At 37.8% G+C, this 10,833-nt stretch overlaps 1 protein-coding gene and 1 long non-coding RNA gene across 2 annotated transcripts in view; one reads left to right on the forward strand and one right to left on the reverse strand.

Moving 5' to 3' along the window:
* The window catches only part of NRG3 (neuregulin 3), a 1,107,294-nt gene that overhangs the window by 330,213 nt on the left and 766,248 nt on the right, over positions 1 to 10,833 (reverse strand). The window lies entirely within an intron of this gene.
* Positions 2,784 to 10,833, forward strand: part of LOC107181594 — an 11,871-nt gene continuing 3,821 nt past the window's right edge. The window contains exons 1-2 of the long non-coding RNA XR_001512253.1: positions 2,784 to 3,288; positions 3,404 to 3,553. This is a non-coding gene — a long non-coding RNA (uncharacterized LOC107181594). The remainder of the gene's footprint in view (positions 3,289 to 3,403; positions 3,554 to 10,833) is intronic.

The raw sequence follows: 10,833 nt of genomic DNA on the forward strand, positions 1-10,833 counted from the left end.
GAAGAGCGTTGAAAGAACAAATGAAAGGGACTGAGAGAGTAAGTGGGAGAACTCTAACATTTAATGGCTGAGAAGAGACCGCAAAGAAGCAGCCAGGGTTGGAGGAAAGCTAGTGGAGTGCAATGGGCTGGGTGCCCAGAGGAGAAGAAAGTCACCACAAAGACGGTGGATTCACTGAGGTAAAATATTTTTGAGATGAGGACTCAGAAAAGCTCATTATACTACAGATGAGGCGATGCACTGACATTTTTGTATGGATAGGCCAAGGAATCAAAGCTGGATAAGGAAATAAATGAAAATATTAGGGCTGTTGACTTAGTGGGTATACAAAGAGAAGGATTAAGGGAGTAGAGATGCTTATGAGGTTGATAAAAGTAGATCAGGGTTTTGAAAGCAGAACAATGGAATTAGCATAGAGGTGATGATTATCGCCAAGGTGTGGACATGGAAGTGGGTAGATATGATGGAGCAAAAGAAAAATTATTGGAGATGAGGCTGCAAAAGTCATGATCTAGGACTGAAGTAATGCAAACTGTAATAATAAAAGGGTAATATGCTATTTAGACTGGACGTCTTCCAGATGTCATTCCGGACATCCTTCCTGATGAAGCTGGGGCCAGAGGGAAGTCAGCCCAGGTCCCAGGTGCCAGAGGGAACCGGTGCCAGCAGCTGAGGGAAGAAAGGCCTACTCTTGCATGAATTTTTGTGCATCGGGCCTCTAGTATTTTAATTAAAAGATGGGATGTGAAAATTCTGTAAAGAACAATAATCAGGATAGGATTAATTGTGGTATATCATATCTCAAAGGATAATATTTTTTCAAGACCTGAAGGGTAATATCAGAAGGGCAGGGCAGATACCAAATCTACTTTCAGACCAGGAGGTACATGCGGAATCTAAAAACCATCTTTTCTTGAGAAGCTGTGTCAACAGTGGACAGTCAGGGATCAGAAAGTGGTGTGTGTGTGTAGCAAACACTAAAATGGCTGATAAAGAGACTATTGGATATTTGTTAAATTGCACAATTCCAGTGGAAGACCTTGTGAGAAAGGGAAGGAAGTGGAGGCCAAGGTGAGCAGCTAGAAAGTATGGATCATGAGTTGCTGAAGACTAATGAAAAGGAGGAAGTGATGGAAACACATGGGCATTCTGTAATATGAAATGAAAAGAGAGAGTTAGTGTGGCAGTCTCGGGGTTTCGCTCCCTTGGCAAAGGGTTCTGAACTTCATGATGCGTGATTACTACATCACCAGGGAGTGAAAGCAGGTATGTGTTGTGGAGCCTGGGATGATGGTGACCCCAGAGACTATTGCTTATACGTGTCTATCATGTACACTATGAAGAAGCTAAGAACATATGAAAAATACTGTATCAAACATTATGAGTTCCTGGGCCCCCTGAAGATCATCACCCAGAAACCCCGACTTAATTACCATGTTCCACCTCATTAGGACGAAACCCCAAGCTGCTTAACTTTGTGGCTAATCTGTTCACTTTCAGTAGCTTGTGCCTAGTAGGGCTGAGACACGTTCCCAACAGTAATTAATCTGGATGAAACCCATCCTCTTTTCTATTAATTAAGAAGTATCTTTTCCCCAATAATTAAAAGAAAATCTTCATTAGCAAATTGTTACTAATTCACCACTGATTTTAAAAAAGCATGCCTCCAATGTTTCATAGATTACCAGATTTATTGGCAGCATTTTTTTTTTCTTTTTTAATCACTAGCACCAAAGAGGACTGGTGGATGGGATGAAAATATGTGAAGGAGAACAGGAGTGCAAAGAGTATCAACAAAACTTTATTATTTAGAGCACTTACTAGTTGAAAGATGGCACATACCAGAACAATTGTAGTGTGGTGAGATTATACCATGTCCATAAAAGTTTATTTAGGAGTACGGAGCTCAGGGTGTAAGATAAACGTAGACTTAAGCACATGCAGGTATCACACTGTAAGCCTGGGCGTTCCCAGCCTCGCATGTGAGGAGCATCCCCGGTAGCAGGCAAGCCCTGGATTAGCATAGGGCTGACTGGCCCATTGAACTAAGCTTCCAATGCAGCCTTACGTTCCACTCCAGCAGGCCAGTAGGCTTACATTATTATTTTTTTTTACAAGAATGATGCTTCATTTTGTATTTCCTCTCCTGGGCCCAGAAATACCTTTTACCATTTTTTTTTTCAACGTACAGGTAGGCTTTAGGTATAGAAGGTTTCCTATAAACATGCCCACTCCTGGTGGCCTCCTTGGAGCACATGGTGGAGTCACTACAGCCTCAAGCATCTTTTCAAGGGGCCCACATTTCTGATGGTTGTGGTGACAGTGCTAATGTCCTCCCTTGGCAAGAGCACATCTCCCTGTAAGCTGCAAACCTTGGACATCCTTGAAGGTCTCACGGAGCTCACAGCAAACGGTTTCAGAACGCCTGTAGATAGCCATTTCCTGCTCTATGTTGAGGGGGGCCAGCCAGCTTAGCATTTACAGAATTCCCTTCATCTTTTGCCAACTCCCTTTACGACATGTGGCTCAGATGTGTGCTCATGGGCTATTTTGGGGAAAGATACCCAAACAGGTTATAGTTCTCCCTTCACATCCCATTCCCAGGCAGCCCCTTTCAGGTCCATATTCTTTGCACTCACTGGCTTTGGGGGTCTTCTTTGCTCAAATTTTCAATTCTAGTTGACTTTTACAAGAGTGAGCACAAGTAGGTTTACAATTGTGAGTACCCCAAACAGAGTTTACTCTTATCTATTATTTACATATTCATTTATTATTGTATTACTTATTATTACTATTGTTAGCCTACTTTTGCCCTCCCTTGTGGAACCCCTGGCGACCTCAATGACAGATATGCTCATATGCTGCCTCCAACCTCAGTCCCCACCAGGCTCAAGCTCCAACAGCGGTTGTCCATGTGCTCACTGAGTTTCCTCAGGTAAAACTCGCCAATGGCTGGGTGACAATGTTGATTTGGTTCATTTATTTCTTTGAAACTCAGTTTTCAATCGGGATAATTATTTCTCTGTGGCCAGAGACTACTGGTTACCTATCCAATTATCCCCTCTTGTTTGGTAAGAGGACATGATTTTTAAATTCTGAAAGGCAATGATTGCAGCTAAGGGATTACAGAGAGATTACAGAGATCACAAAATGGGACTTCAAGAGAAGCTCCTTTATCCCCACCTCACCCTTTTATTCTTCCTTTTCCAGTTCTCCTTCCCAGGTAACCACTGGTCTACTTCCTGTTATTACAGATGCATTTGTATTTCATCTAAATGGAATCATCCTGTATGTAATTTTTTTTCTCTGGTGTCTTTGACTCAGCATAATCTTTAAAAAAATTCACTCATTTTGTAATATATGTCAGGAGTCATCTGTTAATAGGCATTTGATTTGTTTCCAGGTCTTGCTGATTACAAATAAAGTTGCTGTGAATGTTCATGACCAGCCTTTGTATGGACTTACACTTCCATTTCTCCTGAGTAAACACCCAGCAGACCATAGGTGTATCTTGAATATTTTAGTAAACTGCCGAAGTTATCATGCCCACTAGGTATGTATAGAAACTCATTCCTGGTCGGGTGTATAAGAATTCTTGTTTTTTCCACATCTTCACCAATACTTGGTATGGCCATTTGTTTTTGAATTTTAATTGGATGTGATTGTGTCTTTAATTTGCATATGCCTGACAATTAATGATGCCAAGCATCTTTTCATGTGCTTAGTTACTAGCCATATATCTTCTTTGGTGAAATGTCTGCTAGAATCTTTTGCCCACTTTTCATTTTTATTTTATTTATTTATTTTTTTAAAATATATTTTATTGATTTTTTTACAGAGAGAAAGGGAGAGAGATAGAGAGTTAGAAACATCAGTGAGCGAGAAACATGGATCAGCTGCCTCCTACACATCTCCTACAGGGGATGTGCTGTTTGTTTCTTTATTTTTTTCCCTTTTTTATGTTTTTTTAAAATTGCTTTTAGAGAAAGAGGAAGGCAGAGGGAGAAAGGGAAACATGGACATGAGAGAGAAACATGGATCAATTACTTCATATGCATTCTGACTGGGGGACTGAACCTGCAACCTGGGCTTATGCCCAGACCAGGAATCCAACCAGCAACCTTTCCATGCACGGGACAATGCTCAACCAACTAAGCCACACTGGCTGGGGCTGTCTTATTATTTAACTTTATTTTGGACCTCATCTTTTCATTATTTTAATAGTGACTTTTTATTTATTCATTTATTTATGTACATAGTCATCCAGTTGTTATCCATTTTTTTTTAAAAAAATTATCCTTTCTCACTCAACTGACTTGGTATCTTTGTTAAAGAAACAGTGGTTTCTTTATATAAGGTACTTAACTGCAAATTCAGTCTATTTTGTAGATATTGAAATATTTATGTTATTTCTCTTCTCATGGATACATTTGGTAAATTGTGTTTTTCAAACTATTTGTCCATTTCATCTAAGTTGTCAAATTCATTGGCATGAAATTGTGCATAATATTTCCTATTGTCTTTTTAATACCTATAGCAATTATAGTACTTTCATAGTCTTCATTTCTGAAATTAAAATAAATAAAATCTTGTTTTATTTTTTCTGATAAGTGAAATCAATTTTATTGATCTAAAAACAGAGCTTTTGTTTGCTTTGACTTTCTTTGTTTTTCTGTCTTCTTTCACTGATTTTCAGTCTGACCTTTATTTCCTTTCTTCTCCTTAATGTGCATGTAATTTGCTCTCCTTTGTCTAGCTTTTTTTTAAAGAATGTATGCTATTTAGTGCTTTAAATGTAGGCATTTAGTGCTTTAAATTTCTCACTACCACTTTAATGGCATCCCACACATTTTATATTCCATTTTTATTTCTATTAAGCACACAATACTTACTAATTTCTTTTACAATTTCTTCTTTGACCCATGTATTATGTGGGTAGTATGTTAGCTAGTTTCTAACTATTTGGGTATTTCCAAGAGTGCCTCTGTATTTGATTTATAATTTAATTCCATTGTGGTTGGAGAAAACATACTTTGTATTACTTAAATTATATTAAATATGTTGAAAACTGATTTATGTCTCTGAATATGGACTATTTGACAAATACTCTGTCTACCATTGTTCAGTGGAGTGTTTTATAAATAATCAGGTTAAGTCAAATTATAGTGTAATTCAAACCTCTATCCTCACTGATTTTCTCTCTGCTGTTCTATCAAGTGTTGTGGCACAGTTCTGAGATCCCTGACTGAGTGTGTGTGTGTGTGTGTGTGTGTTCGCACACGCGCGCCCTCTTTGCCTTGCAGTTTTATCAGTTTTTGCTTCATGTATTTTGAAGGTCAGTCATAATAAATATGATTGTCATTTTAATGATTTGATCTCTTTGTAATTATAAAATGATCTTTTTATCCTTGGTAATAAGTTTGATCTGCAATTTAGTTTGTCAAATATTAATATAGTCACTCTTGCTTTCTTTTGATTAGTATGCTATATCTTTTTCCTCTTCTTTTACTTTTAACCTATTTGTGTCTTTATATTTTTGAATTGTGTTTCTTGTCAACAGTATATAGTTGCCTTTCATTTTCTTATTCAACTTGATAATTCTTAAAATTCAGTATATTAACTAGGAACATTTACATTTAATAAGGTTATATATACATATATAGTTAGGTTTAAATCTCTCATAGTACTAATTGTTTTCTATTTGTTTTTTCTGTTCTTTCTTCCCTTTTCTCTTTTTTCAGTTTTGCATTGTATCAATTTTTAATAATCCCATTTTATCGTCTTACCTTTAGCATTTATGGTATATCTCTTTAACTTAGTAATGTACCATCAACTGATCGTTTACTGCTATACTTATACTAGTGTACCTCTCTTTTCTTCCATATTTAATTTCCTGCTATTTTCATGCATTTTATTTTACAGATATTATAAACCCCTTAAGGCAATTGTTACTTTCATTTAAATAGTTAAAAATCTCTTTAAATGATTAACTTTAAAATTTATATATTTATCCATGTAATCAGCATACCCACTGTCAACATTCATTTGTGTGGATCCGTATTTCCATCAAATACAATTGCCTTCTACCTAAAGAATTTACTTTAACATTTCTTTTTGAGTGTATATGAAGGTAATGAAATAAATCTTCAGCTTTTGTATGTCTTAAAAATCTTAATTTGGCTTTTATTTTTAAAAATTACTTTTATTGAGTATAGAATTTGAAGCTGACAGTTTTAATGACTGTCAATGTCTTCAACTGCTAATGCTAACATCTGGGGTAGATTTGATTGAATTTTATCTTTATTGGGTTATATTTTCCTGCTTAGACATTCTTGATTGGATGCCAGATACTGTGATTTTAAAAAACCTTTCTGGATGAAAATAGTTCAAATTTCTGTAAATATTCCTGAACTTTATTCTGGAATAAATTTACTTGGAAACTGTTTCATCTTTCAGCTTTTACTTTTCAGATTTGCTAGGTCTAGGTAGGACCAGTGTTTAGGGCTAATTGTATCCTCTACTAAGGCAAATTCACTCTACCCAATGTCCAACTGTATCCAATGTTCACTCTTCCCTACTAACTGGCTACCCGACGTCCTAGCAACAAGGAGGTTTTCCATGGAAACAGCACTCTTCCTGGCCCTGTGAGTATGCCAGGAGCTCATCCTCCAATTTTTCAATGTCTTTTCCCTGAAGTGGATAGTTTACCCACATGCATGTGCTGATCAGCACTCAGTTAATACTCAAGAGGACTCTTCCACAGAGCTCTTTTGTTTTCTCTCTGCAATGCTCTCCTTTTCAATACGCTGTACTGCAAACTACAGCAACGTCAGTCTTCCCAGACTTTTACCTCTTTTTCCTCAGCTCAGAGGGTCCACTAGGTTCCATATCACTTATTCCCTGAGCCACGGCCAGGAAACTCACTCAGGACAGTAAGCTGAGCAATCATAGGCTGTACTTCATTAGTTACCCATCTCTCAGGATGGTGGATTTTTGTTGCTTGAGGCTCAGTGTCCTGTCATCCATTCTTCTTTCATGTTTTGTTTCTACCCCTTGATTGTTTCAGGCAGAAGGGTACATCTGTTCTCTGTTATGCCATCTCATTATCAACAGAAAAATCACACAATGCAGTATACCAATCAATATATAAGAAGATAATTAATGATAAAAAAAATTTTGATAAACACATTGAATGACATCCATTCACTTACTTACTGTGCTCTGTACATATTTCAAAGAAATCTAAAATGACCATAGAATTTTTTTACACCTTCAACACATCTGTTTGTCTGGATAAATCCCCCCCCCAAGCCCACCCCCACTCAGAATTACACATCGCATGCCGTAGGGATGGAACAACTGCTATTTCTGAATTCTTTTGAGCCCATGGTTCAGTCACCACCATATTCTTGCTCATTTTATTAGAAATTGACACCAGACTAAATTCAGAAGCCTGAACACTACATAGTCAGTGAGCACACGAGCCCTCTTTATTTTACCATGATTTGAATGGAGTCTTAACTACCTGCCAAAAAGCCTGCAATGAGAGATAAAATGCTTGAGAATAATAAAATGCATTTTAAATCCTTGCTCCTCTAACCTTCCCTTAAGAGGAAAGGGAGTCAAGTCCAGCCTGTTGCCATGATGTACTGTCATCTAAAACCACGTCTGTGAAACCGGGAGGAAATGGTATTTGTAGTTTCATTTCAGGAGCCCTAGAAACTACACACACAAGAAAATAGTCCTCTTGTCTTACTGATCCATGCATCTTGATCTCCAGCTGCAAATTTTCGCTGCCATGTGTCTCTGAAAACATAAAATTCTACAGGAGTACCTAATTTCTGGCACTGCATCCCCCTGCCTCACTGTGTGTGTGTGGGGTGTGTGTGTGTGTGTGTGTCTGCAGCGAGGGGATGATGTGTGTGTGTGTGTGTGTGTGTCTGCAGCAAGGGGATGATGGTGTGTGTTGTTTTTAAGGGAAGAAGCTTCCCATCCTCTTGTTTTTGTGGTTGTGTGATATGGCTCAAAGAAATCCTATCTACCCAAATTTGCTCTTGATGTTAGAACGCAGTTCAGCCCCATCTTATTTTTTCATTCTTTGTAGCTATTGCAAACCTTTTCCTTTCCTTACTCGTTTCACCCTCCATACCCGTCATCTTCAATCTTGGCAGGATTGTGGTGACCCCCTTCCTTAATTAATTAACTTGTCTATTTATATTACACAATCCATAGAATAATGATCCCTCTTCTGTTCCCTAAATATCTGTCTTGTTAATGTAACTCCTTCCCATTCCTGAGATCTTACAAGAAGTAGTGTTTCCTTATAGAATGAAGCCCTTCCATCTTCTATTAGCACTTTGTGCTTGAATGCAGGGCCTCTGACCCCTTGCTAGACTTTCTGAGTTAGAATTTGCATTCTTACAAGCTATCCATGAAATTTGCATGCAATCACATCTGCAGAGCAGTGGCCTGGACTTCTTCTCTCTTTGGAGGCTTCACTCTTATTTGACCCCTTCACTGATGTTTACAAAGATGTCAGCATCATCTCTAAAGCATCTTGCTAAAATTTTGCTAGCTTCTCCATTTTGCACCTTTTTTTTCCCTGCTCAATTTGTGAATACATAACTTCCAATTCTCTTTACGTACTGATTCCATACTACCTTGCCTACTCCTGCAGCCACCTAATTTGCTCCTGAAAATCTTTACAGTAACCAGTGCCTCTCTACCAAGATCTATTAAAAATAAAATTTCAGAATTTCAGTTCTATCATACAACTTGTTATAATTATCATTCTCTGAGCTCTTGGTAATTCTCATGAATGATAAATAATAAATACTACATCACTGCCAAACTTACGTTGCAGAAATGTTTACTTATCATCTTCCTGTGACTTTTATGCCCTCCAAACACTCTTAACATTCCCAGGTTGATTTAGTTCCTTAAAATATCTACTCCTGCCCAGAGAACGATTTGGGGCCTGTATTCGTTCTCTACTGCTGCAGTTCAAAGCAGCACACACCTGTTATCTCACACCCTTTCTGAGAGTCAGAAATCCAGGAGCATCTCAGCTCGTGGCTCTGACTCAGTCTCTCATGCATTGTAGTTTAGATGTCAACTAGGCATCCGAAAACTCAAGTGGGACTCCAGCAGTTTCCTAACCTTAGAACTATTGATATTTTTGGCTGGATAATCCTTTGTTCCAAAGGGATTTTTTGGTGCGTTATAAGATGTTTAGCAGCTTTAGATGCCAATAGTATCTCCCTTCCCAGTTGTGATGATCAAAACTGTCACCAGACATTGTCAAGGCTCCTGGGGAGCAGTCACCCCCAATTAAAGACCAGTGAGCTAGGGGTTCTGCTTCCAAGAGGCTCATTGACAGACTCGGCTGAAGGCCTTCGCTCCTTATAGGCTATTGACAAGGAGGCCGCAGGTCCTTGCCACACAGGCCTCTCAGTGGGTCTGTCTGAATGTCCTTACAACATGGCAGAGGGAATGGTCCAAGGGAGAGCATGGAAGAAGCTATGTTGTCTTTTATGACCTAGTTTTCTAAGGCACACCTTTTCACTACCACAATATTCTCCTAGAAATACTTTTGAAGTACCAAAGGGATCGCTATTAAAACAATGCCCTTAACATAAAAAATGGTCAAGAAATTATCATGAGATTCATGAGATAGCTGGTTTATTTCCTCCATCTCACATTTTATTTTTAAATAAACATATATATATATATATATGTTTTAATTTTGACTTTTTTCTCTTTCCCCTTCTAACAAAGTCCACAAAGCTCTAATCTAAAAATCTCTCCTTTCCACAAAAACATCCCTTTGTTTCACCACCAATTTTCTTGTTCCAAACTCCACAGCTCACAGTTTTCCTCTTTGAACGTCTACCACCCTCACTTATACTTGTACATGCTGTCTTCTTCTAGCTGATCTAAAATAAGAAGAAAATGAAATAAGAGCACTAGAAGTAGTTGGCACAATATTCTTACTCTTTCTGCTCTTAATCTCTTTGGCCTCCTGTTACCTCCTGTCTTTTCTCAACTACCAGCGTAATTATTTCCTTCCATTAGTTATAGATGTTTTTATTTTATTAAATTTATTGGGGTGATATTGCTTAATAGGGTCAAGTAGATTTCAAGTGTGCATTTCTATGATACATGATCTATACATTGTATTGTGTGCCCACCACCCACAATAAAATCATCTTCCTTCACCCTATATTTGGCCCCTTTTACCATTTACTAACCCCCATTCCCTTCCCTCTGGTAAACTCCATACTGTTGTCATCTGTGTCTATGAGTTTCAGTTTTATTGCCCACATATGAGTGAAATCGTGTGGTTCTTAGCTCTTCTGACTGACTTATTTCGCTTAGCATAGTATTCTCCAGGTCCATCCATATTGTCATAAATGCCAACATTTCATCTTTTCTTATGCCTAAATACTATTCATTGTATGTATGTACCACATTTTCTTTATCCAATCCTCTATCAAAGAACACTTGGGTTCTTTCCCTGTCTTGGCCACTTTGAATAATGTTGCAATGATTTACCATCTTAAAAATGCTATCAGATTCAAGGTGGGTAGTACAAAGTCACTCTTTCTGATTTATATTCCTTTTTGTTTTTATGAGAGGGAGAAAAGGGACACCTTATGGGAGTTGTGAATAACTTTCTTTTTTTTTTTATTCTTCCCAAAACAATTTTTTTAATTGTATTTTTTATTACAAAGGGTACTACATATGTGTCCATTTTTTCCCCCTGCCCTAGCCTCCCCTATCTCCCAGTGTCTTATGTCCATTGGTTATGCTTATATGCATGCATACAAGTCC

Source organism: Myotis davidii, unplaced genomic scaffold (genome assembly GCF_000327345.1).
Source record: "Myotis davidii unplaced genomic scaffold, ASM32734v1 scaffold112, whole genome shotgun sequence".
NCBI lineage: Eukaryota > Metazoa > Chordata > Mammalia > Chiroptera > Vespertilionidae > Myotis > Myotis davidii.